The following is an 18,691-nucleotide window of genomic DNA, read 5'->3' as shown; positions in this document are numbered from 1 at the left end:
GCAAGAGTGAGGGTGAAATAGAACAGTTCCACACTGCAGCACAAATAACAATCTACAGGAAGGGACGGAGAAATGAGATTCACAGTTGCATGGAGTGGACAGAAAAGGACAGCAATAAAGGATGCTTAGTCCATTGGGCAAGTGCTGCATGTGGGCAGTAGCTAATCGATTCTTCCAGATATTGAACCTTGAACAAATCGGACATTCTGACTTTTATATTATTTTTAGTCATTTGTGCCAAAATGCTACTCCAGCCCTCCGTGAGTTAAAGGACGGCTTGTGGCATTTCTGGTGCCAAAAGTTACAGTAAGAAGATGGAAATAATACTTCAGTCAGCAGAGGAGGGTTTAGCAAGTCCTAACACTAATCTTTCACTATTCATCTCTTTTCTGTTGTCGACACCAGAATCTAAAAGTTCAAGTAATGCAGGATTATCAATAGAAGCGACTTCACTTCATGAAATAAAAATGTGTTCTGTGTTTTTGCTGGCGCAGTGTGGCTGTTAGTAACACTCATTGACATGTTTTAATGTTAATGTAGAATGATACAGCACAGAAGGAGGCCATTCAGCCCATCGTGTCTGTGCCGGCTCTTTGAAAGAGCTATCCAATTGGTCCCACTCCACCTGCTCTTCTCCCATATCCCTGTAAATTTTCCCCTTCAAGTATTTATCCAATTCCCTTTTGAAAGTTATTATTGAATCTGCTTCCACCACCCTTTCAGGCAGCGCATTCCAGATCATAACAACTCGCTGCGTAAAAAATATTTCTTCTCATCTCAACTCAGGTTCACCAACAACTCACATGAGGGAGGAACTCTGAATACTTCAATGCAGTCTGTTTGCTTGTTTCATTCTTCCATTTGTTAATTACAAATAAATTGATATCTAATATTGAAATTCCATGTTTATTATATTTTATTTTCTCTTCAGCTTTCTGTGAACCACATGTGTCACTCCCTAGGCCATGATAACCCTTGCTTACTCTCAGGTTCTTGAGCTGGCCATCAGCAGGTGGACAGGAGTAGAGTAGCCCTGTATGATTTCCACTCTCTCCCTGTGGGGAAGTGCCTGATCATTGAACTGCTCCAACTTGATGGAATTACCGAGAATTGGGTTAGAATTGTACTAACGTTTCTTCCAAATTCAACATAGGAGTTGCTAGACAGAAAAAGGCCAAGATCCATCTAGTTCACCTTCTACCATCCTGGTAATCGCACGATACAATGATAATGGAGTTGTTGACTAATCATTGCAACCAATCTCTAAGAATTAGTCTACAACAGACATGGACATGAGGCGAGGACTATCTTCCAGCCTCTGTTGTGTAAGTGGAGAGCCCCCGTTATGTGTGATGAGCGTGATATCGATCACGTACACTGCGGAGACTGGGATTGCTTTATCTAACCATAGTGTTCCTTTACTTTCTCTTACTGCAAGAGTGAGGGTGAAATAGAACAGTTCCACATTGCAGCACAAATAACAATGGTGGAGAGCTTTGGAAACCAAGGGCATGATTTTGACCCCGAGCCGGGAAGAGGGCGGGGTGGGGGGGGGGGGGTCAAATTGTGACAGGAAACCCGGCAGTACGGGTTTCCCGGATGTCCTTACGATTTTGACGTAAGGATGCCTTTTATTTATTTTGTCGGTTTGTCGTCCGCCTGACCGGACTGATTGTCAGGCTGGTCTCAGTCAGAGGGGACAGCAGGCAGGGAGAGGGCATGTTCAGGTAAGTCTTTGTTTGTATGGATGGGAGAGGGGCATGGGGGCACCGGTGGGCACATGGGAAGCAATGGACATGGGGGTCATGGGGGCGGGGGGGTCAGTCATGGGGGGGAGGAATTGAGGGTCACTCACAGGAGAGGGGTGTCACCGCGGGGTTCCGCAATTGTTGGGGGGGGTAATGGGTTATCGTAGAGTTTTGCGATAGTTGGGGGGGTCGGGGATCAGGGGTCCATGATCATTGGTGGGGAGGGGGTTGTGGTTCGGGATCATTGGGGGGGTCACAGCAGGTAGGCTTGTTGGGCTTGGGGGAAGCCCTCCTGCTCCTCCGGGTCCACAAGCTGTGCCAGAAAGGCACTTACCTGCAGTTTCAGGCCTTCTCGCCTCCTCTCACGTGGCGTGAAGGAGAAGGCTCTGGAATCCCGGCCTACAGGGCTTGAAATTGCAAATTCTGCAAAAGTGGAGGCTCGCAGCCTCCTTGAAAGGTTTTAGTCACCAACCCGCCTCCTAACATAAGAAGATAAGAAAATAAGAAACAGGAGCAGGAGTAGGCCATACGGCCCCTCGAGCCTGCTCCGTCATTCAATCAGATCATGGCTGATCTGTATCTTAATTCCATCTACCCGCTTTTGCGCCGTAACCGTTAATCCCCTTACCAAACAAAAATCTACCAATCTCAGTTTTGACATTTTCAATTGACCCCCAGCCTCAACAGCTTTTTGGGGGAGAGAGTTCCAGATTCCCACTCCCCTTTGTGTGAAGAAGTGCTTCCTGACATCACCCCTGAACGGCCCAGCTCTAATTTTAAGGTTATGCCCCTTGTTCTGGATTCCCCCACCAGAGGAAATAGTCTCTCTCTATCTACCCTATCGAATCCTTTAATCATCTTAAACACCTCAATTAGATCACCCCTTAATCTTCTATACCCAAGGGAATACAAGCCTAGTCTATGCAACCTGTCCTCGTAATTTAACCCTTTTAGCCCCGGTATCATTCTGGTGAATCTGCGCTGCACCCTCTCCAAGACCAATATATCCTTCCTGAGGTGCAGTGCCCAGAACTGAACCCAGAACTCTAAATGAGTGAAGTTAAATCTGTTGGGTAAAATGATAGGCAGATTCCTGGGGCTCAATTTTAAAAGGGTGGTGGGATGGCAGCGGGGGGAGGGGGGGGTCAACCCGAATAATAAAACTTATCGTTTCTCTCCCGATCGCGACTTAATTGGTGCCCCTTAACCTTGTGTCTGGGTTTGCCGTCCGAAAGCTGCGCAGCGGGCAAGGCTGCTCCAAGATTCAGCGATGCCTCATTTCAGCTGCTGCTGGCCGGGGTGAGGAGGAGGAGGGAACTATTTTACCCGGTCAACAGGAGGAAGTGGCCTGCCTCTGCCACCAAGAAGGCCTGGCTCGAGGTGGCAGAGGAGGTCGCCAGCAGCAGCAACATCTCCCACATCTGGATCCAGTGCAGGAAGTGTTTCAATGACCTAACTAGGTCAGTCAAAGTGAGCACACTTACTGATTCTCCTACATTCTGTGTTGCACATCACCACCCCCACCCCAACTCATTCTGCACTGCCCACACTACTCTATCACATCACTCCTTACACCCACTCAAAGCTCATCCTCAACTTACCTTCACTTCCTCAGCACTTCCTCACCTCCCCATTTGTGACCCCATCACTACCACTCACCCCAATCCTGATCCAATGTCATGTCTCTGTCTGATACTCACCCTCTGATGCATCTCTTTCACGGTCAGCCTCACCCAAACCAATACATTCATCGGCTGACCACGTCACCATCCTTCACTCGCACGTCTGTACTTTCTCCCCTTATAGGAGAAGAGAGTGCAAAATGCACGGGAGAGGGTGAGGACTGGAGGGGGCCTCTACAAACACTGGTCCTCACAGAGGCGGAGGAGGAGGCCCTGCAGATCAGCCACACCCTCGAGTGCCTGTCCATGGGGGACACCGATACTGGCACTCCACAAACGTCTGGTGACACAACTTTAACATTCATCACACACAACATGAATTGATGTTGACAATGATTGGCATGTTGAACACCTCAGTATGCTCATCGCAACATGACACATCTGTGATCATGCTTAATATTGCCTTCTGTTCTCTTACAGGCACTTCAACAACCGCAGTGCGGCAGAGGGCGATTCCTCAGAGGAGCTCCCGGCCTCTCAGGGCGCACCGTCACATCTGAGCAAGCCATCCACCAATGCCGATACTCACACCTCGGTGGGTCCTAGCAGGCAGTTAGGTGGGTTGGCACCGGTGAGTCACCACACACAAGTGAGCACGAGCAGACACTGGTGGCAGGGGCAGCTGTGGAGAGTCCGTGTCGGTGGGAGCACTCCTCTCCAGGCTCTGCTCAGCTGGACCCAGATGCTGAACCCTGGGGGCCATCCTTTAAAATGAGAATGATCGAGGGGCAGCAGCACATTGGCGAGGTGCTGGAACAGGTGCCACACGCACTCTCCACAATAGCGCAGAGAATGGAGGAGTCCAACTCCTGCATGAGTGGAATGGTGGTACAGGTACATGAGGGCATCTCTGAGATACTGTCACAGGGACATGAGGGAATCTCTGAGATAGTGTCACAGGGACATGAGGGAATCTCTGAGATAGTGTCACAGGTACAGGAGGGGATCTCTGAGATAGTGTCACAGGGACATGAGGGAATCTCTGAGATACTGTCACAGGGACATGAGGGCATCTCTGAGATAGTGTCACAGGGACATGAGGGAATCTCTGAGATAGTGTCACAGGGACATGAGGGAATCTCTGAGATGGTGTCACAGGGACATGAGGGAATCTCTGAGATAGTGTCACAGGGACATGAGGGAATCTCTGAGATAGTGTCACAGGGACATGAGGGAATCTCTGAGATAGTGTCACAGGGACATGAGGCAATCTCTGAGATAGTGTCACAGGGACGTGAGGGCATCTCTGAGATAGTGTCACAGGGACATGAGGGAATCTCTGAGATACTGTCACAGGGACATGAGGGCATCTCTGAGATACTGTCACAGGGACGTGAGGGAATCTCTGAGATAGTGTCACAGGGACATGAGGGAATCTCTGAGATAGTGTCACAGGGACATGAGGGAATCTCTGAGATAGTGTCACAGGGACAGGACACTACCCTCGCAACAGGGTCTACAGACTGAGGCTCAGCTTCCTGGACCTCTCTGAGGAGCAGTGCATACGGAGGCTCAGAGTCAGTCGCCAGGTAGTCACAGACATCTGCAGCCTCCTTCATGCCGAGCTGCTCCCAGCTGGGCCGAGCAGCATCTCATTACCCGTCACTGTCAAAGTCACCACTGCCCTCAACTTCTTCGCCTCTGGATCATTCCAGGGTGCCACCGGGGACATCGCCGGGGTCTCTCAGTCGTCTGCACACAAGTGTATAAGGCAGGTCACCGACGGCTTGTTTCGCAGGGCCTCGCACTACATCAACTTCCCCATGGATGATCTCAGCCAGACGGAGAGGGCAGTGGGATTCTACGCTGTAGCTGGCTTCCCACGGGTGCAGGGTGTAATCGATTGCACCCATATAGCAATACGAGCACCTCCACACGAGCCAGGCCTGTTCATCAACAGGAAGGGCTATCACTCCATCAACAATCAGCTCATCTGTGACCACCGCAAGAGATTCCTTCACGTGTGCGCCAGATTCCCTGGCAGCTGCCATGATTCCGTCATTCTCCGGGAGTCCAACATCCCGCCCCTCTTCCACGCACCGAACACCCGCAAGGGCTGGCTCCTCGGGGACAAGGGATACCCCCTGCACACGTGGCTCATGACACCTCTGAGGAACCCCACCACTGAACAACAGCGTTGATATAACGACAGCCACATCACTACAAGTCTACAATTGAGCATGTTATAGGGCTGCTCAAGATACGCTTGAGGTGCCTTGATCGTTCTGGGGGAGAGCTTCAATACGCACCAGACAGAGTGGGACGCATTATAGTCGTCTGTTGTGCCCTGTATAACATGGCGCAACAGAGAGGGGGGCCGCTTGAGGAGGCTCCATCCATATCTGCCACCCATATTGAGGAGGACGAGGAGAAGGAGGAAGAGGCGGAGGACGAGGAGGAGGACGAGGAGGAGGAGGGGCAACCCATGGGCAGAACAGCGGCTCACCTGGCTGCTCGTGAGGCCAGGGAGTCACTGAGGTGTGAACGGTTCTCCTAACATCAGACAGTGTGAATAGTCCAGTCCTCACTTGTGAAGCATTGTAAGGCCAGTGCCAGAGTATCTGCCTGCCTGTTTAAGGCAGCAGAATGTTGTTCACCCTGAGTCCAAAGGGCCATTGTCAGGGCCTTAATGGACTCACTGATGAGCCATGCTTGAAACTCCATGGAGGATAGCCTTCCCTCCATTGCAGACATTCCCGCACTTACCCACGACACTATCTCGGAGATGCCCTCATGTCCCTGTGACAGTATCTCAGAGATTCCCTCCCGTACCTGAGCACCATTCCACTTATGCAGGAGTTGGACTCCTCCATCCTCTGCCCAATTTTGGAGAGTGCGCTTGGCACCTGTTCCAGCACCTCGCAAATGTGCTGCTGCCCCTCGATCATTCTCCTTTTCATGGATGGCCCCCAGGGTTCAGCATCTGTGTCCAGCTGAGCAGAGCCTGGAGAGGAGTGCTCCCACCGACGCAGACTCTCCACAGCTGCCCCTGCCAACAGTGTCTACTTGTGCTCACATGTGCGTGGTGACTAACTGAGGACGGGGACCCACCGAGGTGTGTGTATCTGCGCTGGTGGATGGCTCGCTCAGATGTGACGGGGTCCCCTCGGAAGCCGGAAGGTCCTCTGAGGAATCGCCCTCCGCCGTCACGGCAGTCACTGAAGGGCCTGTAAAAGAACAGAAGGCAATATGAAGCATGATGACAGATGTTGAGGTGCTGAAGATGGCAAGGCATGTTAACATCATTTGCTATAGTGTGTGCTGAATGTTAAAGTTGTGTCACCAGCCGTTTGTCGGGTGCCAGTCTCAGCGTCCCTGACGGACAGGCACTCGAGGGTGCGGCTTAGTTCAAGAGCCTCCTGCTCCATGTCCGTGAGGACGACCTGATGTTGCAGCCCCCCTCTGGTCTTCGCCCTCTCCCGTGCATTCTGGGCTCTCTTCTATAAGGGGAGACAGTAGAGAGGCGTGAGTGAGGGATGGTGACGTGGCCAACTGCTGAATGCATTGGTTTGGGTGTGGCTGACCGTGAAAGAGATGCATCAAAGGGTGAGAATGAGACAGAGCCATGAGATTGTATGAGGATTGGGTTGAGTGGCAGTGGTGGGATGAGTAATGGGGAGGTGAGGAAGTGCAGGTAAGTTGAGGATGAGGTTTGAGTGGGTGTGAGGAGTGATGTGATAGAGTAGTGTTGGCAGTGCAGAATGAGTTGTGGGGTGGGGGCGGTGATGTGGAAGACGGAGTGTAGGAGAATGAGTAAGTGTACTCACTTTGACTGACCTAGTTAGGTCATTGAAGCGCTTCCTGCACTGGATCCAGGTGCGGGAGACATTGCTGTTGCTGATGACCTCCTCTGCCACCTCGAGCCAGGCCTTCTTGGTGGCAGAGGCAGGCCACTTCCTCCTGTCCGCTGGATAGAAAATATCCCTCCTACTCCTCACCCCGTCCAGTAGGACCATGAGTGAGACATCGGTAAATCTGGGAGAAGCCTTTCCCCTGGTCTGCTCCATGATGTACTTTTGGTTCTTTGCTGCAGGAGCGGCATTGGAGGACTGCCCCTTTAAATAGGGCTCCTCCAGCTGACAGCCTGTGATGCGGGTGGACAGTCCGCCCACTGTGCAGGTTGATGACAGGAAACCCGGAAGCCCCACGGTAAGTGGCTTCAATTTACCTGCGATCGCGTGGGGAACGGACAGATTTCACTGGGCGGGTTACCCACCGCTGCCATCCTGCCTCGCTGGTATAATTGGGGCCTTTGTGTCCTCCTCGCAACTTGATTTTCCACCTATCTTTGTATCATCAATAAATTTGGCCAGAAGACACTCTATTCCTTCATCTAAGTCATTGATATATATTGTAAATAGTTGAGGCCCCAGCACTGATCCCTGCGGCACCCCACTAGTTACAGATTGCCATTTTGAAAATGACCCTTTTATCCCGACTCTTTGTTTTCTGTTAGTTAGCCAATCCTCTATCCATGCCAGTATATTACCCCCAACACCATGAGCTCTTGTGCAGTAATCTTTTATGTGGCACCTTATCGAATGTCTTTTGGAAATCCAAATATACTACATCCATTGGTTCCCCTTTATCAACCCTGCCCGTTACTTATAGAATCATAGAATCATAGAAGTTACAACATGGAAACACGCCCTTCGGCCCAACATGTCCATGTCGCCCAGTTTATACCACGAAGCTAGTCCCAATTGCCTGCACTTGGCCCATATCCCTCTATACCCATCTTACCCATGTAACTGTCCAAATGCTTTTTAAAAGACAAAATTGTACCCGCCTCTACTACTGCCTCTGGCAGCTCGTTCCAGACACTCACCACCCTTTGAGTGAAAAAATTGCCCCTCTGGACCCTTTTGTATCTCTCCCCTCTCACCTTAAATCTATGCCCCCTCGTTATAGACTCCCCTACCTTTGGGAAAAGATTTTGACTGTCGACCTTATCTATGCCCCTCATTATTTTATAGACTTCTATAAGATCACCCCGTAACCTCCTACTCTCCAGGGAAAAAAGTCCCAGTCTGTCTAACCTCTCCCTGTAAGTCAAACCATCAAGTCCCGGTAGCATCCTAGTAAATCTTTTCTGCACTCTTTCTAGTTTAATAATATCCTTTCTATAATAGGGTGACCAGAACTGTACACAGTACTCCAAGTGTGGCCTCACCAATGCCCTGTACAACTTCAACAAGACATCCCAACTCCTGCATTCAATGTTCTGACCATTGAAACCAAGCATGCCGAATGCCTTCTTCACCACCCTATCAACCTGTGACTCCACTTTCAAGGAGCTATGAACCTGTACTCCTAGATCTCTTTGTTCTATAACTCTCCCCAACGCCCTACCATTAACGGAGTAGGTCCTGGCCCGATTCGATCTCCCAAAATGCATCACCTCACATTTATCTAAATTAAACTCCATCTGCCATTCATCGGCCCACTGGCCCAATTGATCAAGATCCCGTTGCAATCCCAGATAACCTTCTTCACTGTCCACAATGCCACCAATCTTGGTGTCATCTGCAAACTTACTAACCATGCCTCCTAAATTCTCATCCAAATCATTAATATAAATAACAAATAACAGCGGACCCAGCACCGATCCCTGAGGCACACCGCTGGACACAGGCATCCAGTTTGAAAAACAACCCTCGACAACCACCCTCTGTCTTCTGTCGTCAAGCCAATTTTGTATCCAATTGGCTACCTCACCTTGGATCCCGTGAGATTTAACCTTATGTAACAACCTACCATGCGGTACCTTGTCAAATGCTTTGCTGAAGTCCATGTAGACCACGTCTACTGCACAGCCCTCATCTATCTTCTTGGTTACCCCTTCAGAAAACTCAATCAAATTCGTGAGACATGATTTTCCTCTCACAAAACCATGCTGACTGTTCCTAATTAGTCCCTGCCTCTCCAAATGCCTGTAGATCCTGTCCCTCAGAATACCCTCTAACAACTTACCCACTACAGATGTCAGGCTCACTGGTCTGTCGTTTCCAGGCTTTTCCCTGCCGCCCTTCTTAAACAAAGGCACAACATTTGCTACCCTCCAATCTTCAGGCACCTCACCTGTAGCGGTGGATGATTCAAATATCTCTGCTAGGGGACCCGCAATTTCCTCCCTAACCTCCCATAACGTCCTGGGATACATTTCATCAGGTCCCGGAGATTTATCTACCTTGATGCGCGTTAAGACTTCCAGCACCTCCCTCTCTGTAATATGTACACTCCTCAAGACATCACTATTTATTTCCCCAAATTCCCTAACATCCATGCCTTTCTCAACCGTAAATACCGATGTGAAATATTCATTCAGGATCTCACCCATCTCTTGTGGTTCCGCACATAGATGACCTTGTTGATCCTCAACGAACTCTAATAAATTTGTCAGACACGATTTCCCCTTCATAAAACCATGTTGATCCTTGATTGTATTATGAGTCTCCAAATGTCCTGCTACTACATCCTTAATAATGGGTGGGGGAACTGGTGTTGGGGCTGGTCGTTCCTGGTGGTGTGAGGACTGGACTCTTCTCACTTTCTGATCTTACGAGAACCGTTCACATATGAGTGACTCCCTGGCCTCACGAGCAGCCAGGTGAGCCGCTGCTCTGCCCATGGGTTTGTCCTCCTCCTCCTCCTCCTCCTGCTCCTCCTCCTCCTCCTTAATGTGGATGGCAGATGTGGATGGTGGATGAGGGGATGAGGCCTCCTCAAGCAGCACCCCTCTCTGTTGTGCCATGTTGTGCAGGACACAGCATGCTACTATAATGCACCCCACTCTGTCTGGTGCGTATTGAAGCTCTCCCCCAGAACGATTGAGGCATTTAAATCGCATCTTCAGCAACCCTATTGCATGTCCAATTGTAGACCTGGTGGCGATGTGGCTGTTGTTGTATCGACGCTGTTGCTCGCTGATGGGGTTCCTCGGAGGTGTCATGAGCCACGTCTGCAGGGAGTATCCCTTGTCCCCGAGGAGCCAGCCCTTAATGGTGTTTGGTGCGTGGAAGAGCCCCGGGATGTTGGACTCCATCAGAATGAACGAATCATGGCAGCTGCCAGGAAATCTGGTGCATACGTGAAGGAATCTCTTGCAGTGGTCACAAATGAGCTGAGTGTTGATGGAGTGATAGCCCTTCCTGTTGATGAACAGTCCTGGCTCGTGTGGAGGTGCTCGTATTGCTATATGGGTGCAATCGATTACACCCTGCACCCGTGGGAAGCCAGACACAGCGTGGAATCCCACTGCCCTCTCCGTTTGGATGAGGCCGTCCATGGGGAAGTTGACGTACTGCGGAGCCCTGCGAAACAAGTCATCGGTGACCTGCCTTATGCACTCATGGGCAGACAACTGAGAGACCCCGGAGATGTCCCCAGTGGCACCCTGGAATCATTGGGATGCGAAGAAGTTGAGGACAGTGGTCACTTTAACTGCGATGGGTAATGAGATGCCACCAGGCCCAGCCAGGAGCAACTCGGCATGAAGGAGGCTGCAGGTGTCTGTGACTACCCGGTGACAGACTCTGAGCCTCCGTATGCACTGCTCCTCAGAGAGGTCCAGGAAGCTGAGCCTCGGTCTGTAGACCCTGTGGCGAGGGTAGTGTCTCCTGCGACGTCACTCTCTCTGTTGTTTCCCTCTGTGCCCTTGTGCAGGTCCCTGTGGCGCAGCACTGTGTTGTGGAGCTCCACATGGCGGAAGTGCACGCCGTGCCTGGCGAGGCTGGTGATGTTGCTCGTCCTCGGACGTACTGGTGAATGCAGCCATGGCGCCCCCCATGCTGATGGTGTCAGTTTGAGGGGGTCCGAAAAGTTGGTAAATATGTGTAAACAGAAGAATTCTGAGTGAGAACCAAGAAATCTCAGTCTAAACACAAAGAACTCCCAGCCAAATGTTTGTCTGAGAGAACTGAATGCCATGCTGCAATAACTATAGTGCTGAAGACTTGTGCTCCAGAACTAGCTGCGCCTCTAGCCAAGCTGTTCCAGTACAGCTACAACACTGGCATCTACCCGACAATGTGGAAAATTGCCCAGGTATGTCCTGTCCACAAAAAGCAGGACAAATCCAATCCGGCCAATTACCTCCCCATCAGTCTACTCCCAATCATCAGCAAAGTGATGGAAGGTGTCGTCGACAGTGCTATCAAGTGGCACTTACTCACCAATAATCTGCTCACCGATGCTCAGTTTGGGTTCCGCCAGGACCACTCTGCTCCAGACCTCATTACAGCCTTGGTCCAAACATGGACAAAAGAGCTGAATTCCAGAGGTGAGGTGAGAGTGACTGCCCTTGACAACAAGGCAGCATTTGACCAAGTAAAATTGAAGTAAATGGGAATCAGGGGGAAAACTCTCCAGTGGCTGGAGTCATACCTAGCACAAAGGAAGATGGTAGTGGTTGTTGGAGGCCAATCATCTCAGCCCCAGGACATTGCTGCAAGAGTTTCTCAGGGCAGTGTCCTAGGCCCAACCATCTTCAGCTGCTTCATCAATAACTTCCCTCCATCATAAGATCAGAAATAGGGATGTTCGCTGATGACTGCACAGTGTTCAGTTCCATTCACAACCCCTCAGATAATGATGCAGTCCGAGCCCGCATGCAGCAAGACCTGGACAACATCCAGGCTTGGGCTGATAAGTGGCAAGTAACATTCGCACCAGACGAGTGCCAAGCAATGACCATCTCCAACAAGAGAGAGTCTAACCACCTCCCCTTGACATTCAACGGCATTACCATCGCCGAATCCCCCACCATCAACATCCTGGGGGTCACCATTGACTAGAAAATTAACTGGACCAGCCACATAAATACTGTGGCTACAAGAGCAGGTCAGAGGCTGGGTATTCTGCGGCGAGTGACTCACCTCCTGACTCCCCAAAGCCTTTCTACTATCTACAAGGCACAAGTCAGGAGTGTGATGGAATACTCTCCACTTGCCTGGAAAAGTGCAGCTCCAACACTCAAGAAGCTCGACACCATCCAAGACAAAGCAGCCCGCTTGATTGGCACCCCATCCACCACCCTAAATATTCACTCCCTTCACCACCGGCGCACAGTGGCTGCAGTGTGTACCATCCACAGGATGCACTGCAGCAACTCACCAAGGCTTCTTCAACAGCACCTCCCAAACCTGCGACCTCTACCACCTAGAAGGACAAGAGCAGCAGCTACATGGGAACAACACCACCTGCACGTTCCCCTCCAAGTCACACACCATCCCGACTTGGAAATATATCGCCGTTCCTTCATCGTCTCTGGGTCAAAATCCTGGAACTCCCTTCCTAACAGCACTGTGGGAGAACCTTCACCACACGGACTGCAGCGGTTCAAGAAGGCGGCTCACAACCGCCTTCTCGAGGGTAATTAGGGATGGGCAATAAATGCCGGCCTCGCCAGTGACGCCCACATCCCATAAACGAATGAGAAAACAATACTTACCTTTTATCCCCATGTGTCAAACGGGGGATTTAAATGTCCAAATGGCTGCCGGCTGAATCATGGCGTTTTTCACACAGCACGGAAAACACGCTGCGGCAGCATTGAAATCGCTTGCCTTCACTCTTAATTAGATTTATGCACATTTCAAGTACTTTAAATTCGGGAACGTCGTGCTCACCCAGATGACTCTGGGTCGTGTGCGTTATTAGACGTGTTGAAGCCGGGATTTCTGCCTGCTCTTGGAAATCGCAATTTTCTTTGCCCCCAACGCACCTGCAGTTCCTGTTTAAAATTGAGCCCCTTGTTCCTTGTCTTGCCTTTAATTCATTGGTATAGTGCGATCAGTAGGATACAGCCAAGCCCGGGCATGAACTCTTCGGATAGTACCCTTTACATAGCCGCAGCGTGCTTCCTTTATGCTGCCTTTTCCTCATATTTTGATCAACTTATCTAATACACATAGATTGATTCATCTCTGCCATTCAAACACTACTTAAAGATAACTGGCTAAAGATTGTTGAGTCTTTGTTCACTCGAATCATGTGTGACATTTCTGTATTTGACTGATCTTTGTTTCCTAGACTGGCTGTCTCCGTTTGTCATTCACCTAGTCAAAGCAAATTATCTTATGTATATTTCCCCGGGCTTTGTGTAATGCCCAATTTGCATCTCTACAACAGGAAGTCAATTGCTAGCAAGGACATGTCTTGACTTGTCTTTGGTTGGGTTCCTGTTCTGCCCTATCAGTCTTCACAATATGTCTTCCCCTAATCCATATCTCAACAATAAGATCTGACCAGAGCTTTATATAAACTGTAACATAACTTCCACCCCTTTGTATTCCAGCCTATTGAGACCAAGGCCAACATTCCATTAGCCTTTTTAATTATTTTTTGTACCTGTCCACTAGCTTTTAGTGATTCCTGTCCTAAATCTCTCTGCTCCTCCACAGTTGCTGCTTCTCACCATTTAGAAAATACTCTGATTTATCTTTCTTAGATCCTAAGTGGATGACCTCACACTTCCCCACATTGAACTCCATCTGCCCCAGTTTTGCCCACTCACTCAATCTCTCAATGTCCCTTTGCAACTTTCTGCTCCCATCTACATTATTTACTGTGCCACCTAACTTAGTGTCAGCAAACTTGGATATATGGCTCTCTATTCCTTCATCCAGGTCACTTATAAATATAGTGAAAAGCTGAGGCCCCAGTACAGATCCCTGGGGAACATCATATTCTGTCAATTTGAGTACATACCCATTATCCCTACTCTCTGTCTCCGACCTGCTCACCAATTCACTACCCATGTCAAAAGGTTGCCACCAATTTCATGTGCTTCCATTTTTCCGAATAGTCTCTTATGTGGAACCTTATCGAATGCCTTCTGGAAGTCCATATAAATAACATCCACAGATACTCCCTTATCTACCACATTAGTGACCCCCTTTAAAAAATTCTACTAGGTTCATTAGACAGGACTTGCCCTTTACAAATCCACGCTGTCTCTCTGATCAGCTCATATTTGTCCAAGTGCTCAGTCACTCTGTCCCTAATAACAGATTCTAGTAACTTCCCCACAACAGACGTGAGACTAATAGGCCTATAATTTCCTAGATTATCTCTCCCACCCTTCTTAAATAATGGAGTGAGATTGGCAGTTTTCTAATCCAAGGGGACAATTCCTGAATGAAGAGAGTTTTGGAAGATCATGACTAAACATAAGAACATAAGAAATAGGAGCAGGAGTAGACCATATGGCCCCCTCGAGTCTGCTCCGCCATTCAATAAGATCATGGCTGATCTTCAACCTCAACTCCATTTTCTTGCCCTATCCCCATATCCCTTGATTCCCTTGAGTCCAAAAATCCATCTATCTCAGCCCTGAATGTACTCATCGACTGAGCATTCACAGCCCTCTGTGGTAGAGAATTCCAAAGGTTCACAAAACTCTGAGTGAAGAAATTTCTCATCTCGGTCCTAAACGGCCGACCCCTTATCCTGAGACTATGCCCTCTAGTTCTAAACTCTCCAGCCAGGGGAGACAACCTCTCAGCATCTACCCTGTCAAGCCCTCTCAGAATCTACTTTTGTTTCAATGAGTTCACCTCTCATTCTTCTAAACTCCAGAGTATAGGCCCATTCTACTCAATCTCTCCTCATAGGACAACCCTCTCATCCCAGGAATCAATCTAGTGAACCTTCATTGCACTGCCTCTAAGGCAAATATATCCTTCCTTAGATAAGGAGACCAAAACTGTACACAGTACTCCAGGTGAGGTCTCACCAAAGTCCAGTACAATTGTAGCAGGTCTTCCTTACTCTTGTACTCCAACCCCCTTGCAATAAAGGCCAACATGCCATTTGCTTTCCTAATTGCTTATTGTACCTGCATGTTAACTTTCTGTGTTTCTTGTACGAGGACACCCAAATCTCTCTGAACACCAACATTTAATAATTGCTCACCATTTAAAAAATATTCTGTTTTTCTTTTCTTCCTACCAAAGTGAATAACCTCACATTTCCCCACATTATATTACATCAGCCTCTTTGTGTCCTCCTCACAGCTTACTTTCCCACCTAGCTTTATATCGTCATCAAACTTGCATACTTTACACTTGGACCCTTCATCTAAGTCATTAATATAGATTATAAATAGCTGGGGTAGCTGTTACATTTGCTACCTTCCGATTCGTTGGGACCATTCTAGAATCTAGGCAATCTTGGAAGATCATAACCAATGCATCCACTATCTCTGCAGCCACCTCTTTTAGAACTCTCGGATATAGCCGATCAGGTCCGGGGGATTTATCGGCTTTTAGGCCCATTAGTTTCTCCAGTACTTTTTCTCTATTGAAATTAATCACTTTAAGTTCCTCATTCTCATTGGCCCTATGGGTTCCCCACTATTTCTGGTATGTCTTCTACTGTGAAGATAAATACAAAATATTTGTTTAATGTCTCTGCCATTTCCTGATTCCCCATTATAATTTCTCCTGTCTCAGCCTCTAAGGGACCAATATTTACTTTTGCTGCTCTCTTCCTTTTTACATACTGTAGAAGCTTTTATAATCCGTTTTTATATTTCTTGCTAGTTTACTTTCATATTCTATTTTCTCCCTTTGGTCATCCTTTGCTGGTTTCTAAATCTCTCCCAATCCCCAGGCTTACTACTCTTCTTCGAACATTATAGGCCTCTTCTTTTAATCTAATACTATCCTTAACTTCTTTACTTAGCCACGGATGGATTTTATTTCCATGGAGTTTTCTTTTTCTCAATGGAATGTATATTTGTAAAGCATCTACAATTTCCTCACCTACTTCTTTTATACCCTAGGGTGGATTCTGTCAGGTCCTGGAGATTTGTCTATCTTCAGTCTCATTATTTTCTCCATTACCATTTTTTTACTTATATTAAATCCAGTAAGTTTCTCTCCTTGATTAATTTTAGTTTTCCTCATACCTCTGGTATTTTATCCACTATACTTGTCACATGCCATGTCTCAAATTACCCTGATCCCAAAAATGTTGAATTATCTCCAGAATGCTATGTGGGTGTGACATTTCATTTTTAAACCAAAAGATAATTATACTTCCTAACGAAATCTCGTATTTAGCTATCTAGATTGCAGTTCAATACAGTTAATGAAAAAATGCAGAAAATCTGTGTCCTGTGTGCAAAGGGAATGTGGAATTTCTTCTTTGTTTTTTTGTTCCAGTTTTAAAAATGACTTTTCTCTTGATTTAGAAGCTCTGTAGTTTTTCTCATACTCCAAACAAAGAGCTTTCAGTGAATGCCCATCCTGAACCACCTGTAAAGAGTTGTACAGGAATGACCAAGTAATTGACTCAATTACTTGCCCTTCTCCCCTTACGGGGGCCTATCTGCCCACACGGGCTATGTTTGATGTTTCTCCAGCTCACAGCATAGCAGAAATTCAATGTGTGAGGAAAGACAACCACAAAGATGGGTTGTACCATTTCATGGTGCTCCAACTCGGTGTGTCTTCACACGAATGTGCACTGTGGAATGTCATTTACTGTGAAGTAATATGTGAAACAGTATTTAAAGTGAAGCTAGATAAACCCATGGGGGAGAAAGGAATAGGTTTGCTGATAGGGTGAGATGAAGAAGGCGAGGTGGTGTGGGACTACATCCTGGGCATTGTCTGAAGGTCCACGAGGCCAAGTGTCAGCTATCATTATTTGCAAATGCATACGGTTGGAAAAATTCAAATTACAAACTATAAAGACAAGATAAACACACGGGGGAGAAAGGAATAGAAGGATATGCTGATAGGATGAGATGAAGTGAGGAGGAGGCTCATGTGGAGTGTAAACACCAGTATAGACCTGTTGGGCCGAATGGCCTGTTTCTGTGCTGTACATTCCATGTCATTCTATTTAATAATCTCTTAGGAGATTCCATGTATATATATTGAACTTGAACTTTTATCTTTTTGATCAACATTTTGTTTTTTGTATTTTCTCGTTTCTTGCCTCATTTGTCTCTTATATCAGGGAGATTCAGGGACAGGGCAAATTTTACATGCCAGTCTAATGCTGATTGCATCATCAGTTGTTTGTTCCGATATATCAGCAATCTTGAAGAGGGAATCAATATGACCACTGCCAGGACTACTGCCCCATTAAACAGGAGGGGAGTCAGCAGAGGGCAAGCTGGTAAAAGGTTTCCCTTTACACCAAGACACACCAACCAGCATGGTGCAACTGGAAAGTTGATAGAACCAGCGGCAAATGAGCTTAAAGACACCCACCTAAAATTCAGCTCAATAGAAAAATATTCTAATTAACATGCTTGTATTTTGTATTTCTTTTATTTTTTCTTAATAGTTTTATTTAAACTGTGTGTATGAATGAAGTAGTCAGTGGAATTGCTTGGTAGAATAAGTTAAGCCCATGGTACGAGATGCTGAACTAACATTAGTAATTCCCGGCCCGGGAACGCCATGATTTTAAAATGCTCATCCTTGTTTTCAAATCCCTCCATGGTCTCGCCCCTCCCTATCTCTGTAACCTCCTGAAGCCCTACAACCCTCCGAGATCTCTGCCCTCCTCCAATTCTCCTGTGAAGCGCCTATGTTAAAGGGGCTATATAAATGCACGTTGTTGTATTATCCAGTGCCCTCGTACAGTTCAGTTCAGTAACTGACCCGTATTCATACTGCCATTTGACCTGACGATAGGAACATAGGAACATAGGAACAGGAGTAGGCCATTAAGCCCCTCGTGCCTGCTCCGCCATTTGATAAGATCATGGCTGATCTGTGATCTAACTCCATATACCTGCCTTTGGCCCATATCCCTTAATACCTTTGGTTGCCAAAAAGCTATCTATCTCAGATTTAAATTTAGCAATTGAGCTAGTATCAATTGCCATTTGCGGAAGAGAGTTCCAAACTTCTACCACCCTTTGTGTGTAGAAATGTTTTCTAATCTCGCTCCTGAAAGGTCTGGCTCTAATTTTTAGACTGTGCCCCCTACTCCTAGAATCCCCAACCAGCGGAAATAGTTTCTCTCTATCCACCCTATCTGTTCCCCTTAATATCTTATAAACTTCGATCAGATCACCCCTTAACCTTCTAAACTCTAGAGAATACAACCCCAATTTGTGTAATCTCACCTCGTAACTTAACCCTTGAAGTCTGGGTATCATTCTAGTAAACCTACGCTGCACTCCCTCCAAGGCCAATATGTCCTTCCGAAGGTGCGGTGCCCAGAACTGCTCACAGTACTCCAGGTGCGGTCTAACCAGGGTTTTGTATAGCTGCAGCATAACTTCTGCCCCCT

At 47.7% G+C, this 18,691-nt stretch overlaps 1 protein-coding gene across 1 annotated transcript in view; it reads left to right on the top strand.

Moving 5' to 3' along the window:
* cltrn (collectrin, amino acid transport regulator) overlaps nucleotides 1-18,691 on the top strand; it is a 95,281-nt gene that overhangs the window by 69,908 nt on the left and 6,682 nt on the right. The gene's annotated exons all lie outside the window — the stretch shown is intronic.

The sequence above is a fragment of the Heptranchias perlo genome, chromosome 11 (assembly GCF_035084215.1).
Source record: "Heptranchias perlo isolate sHepPer1 chromosome 11, sHepPer1.hap1, whole genome shotgun sequence".
Lineage (NCBI taxonomy): Eukaryota > Metazoa > Chordata > Chondrichthyes > Hexanchiformes > Hexanchidae > Heptranchias > Heptranchias perlo.
The sequence above is the reverse complement of the archived record's forward strand: the minus strand, read 5'-3'. Positions and strand labels throughout refer to the sequence as shown.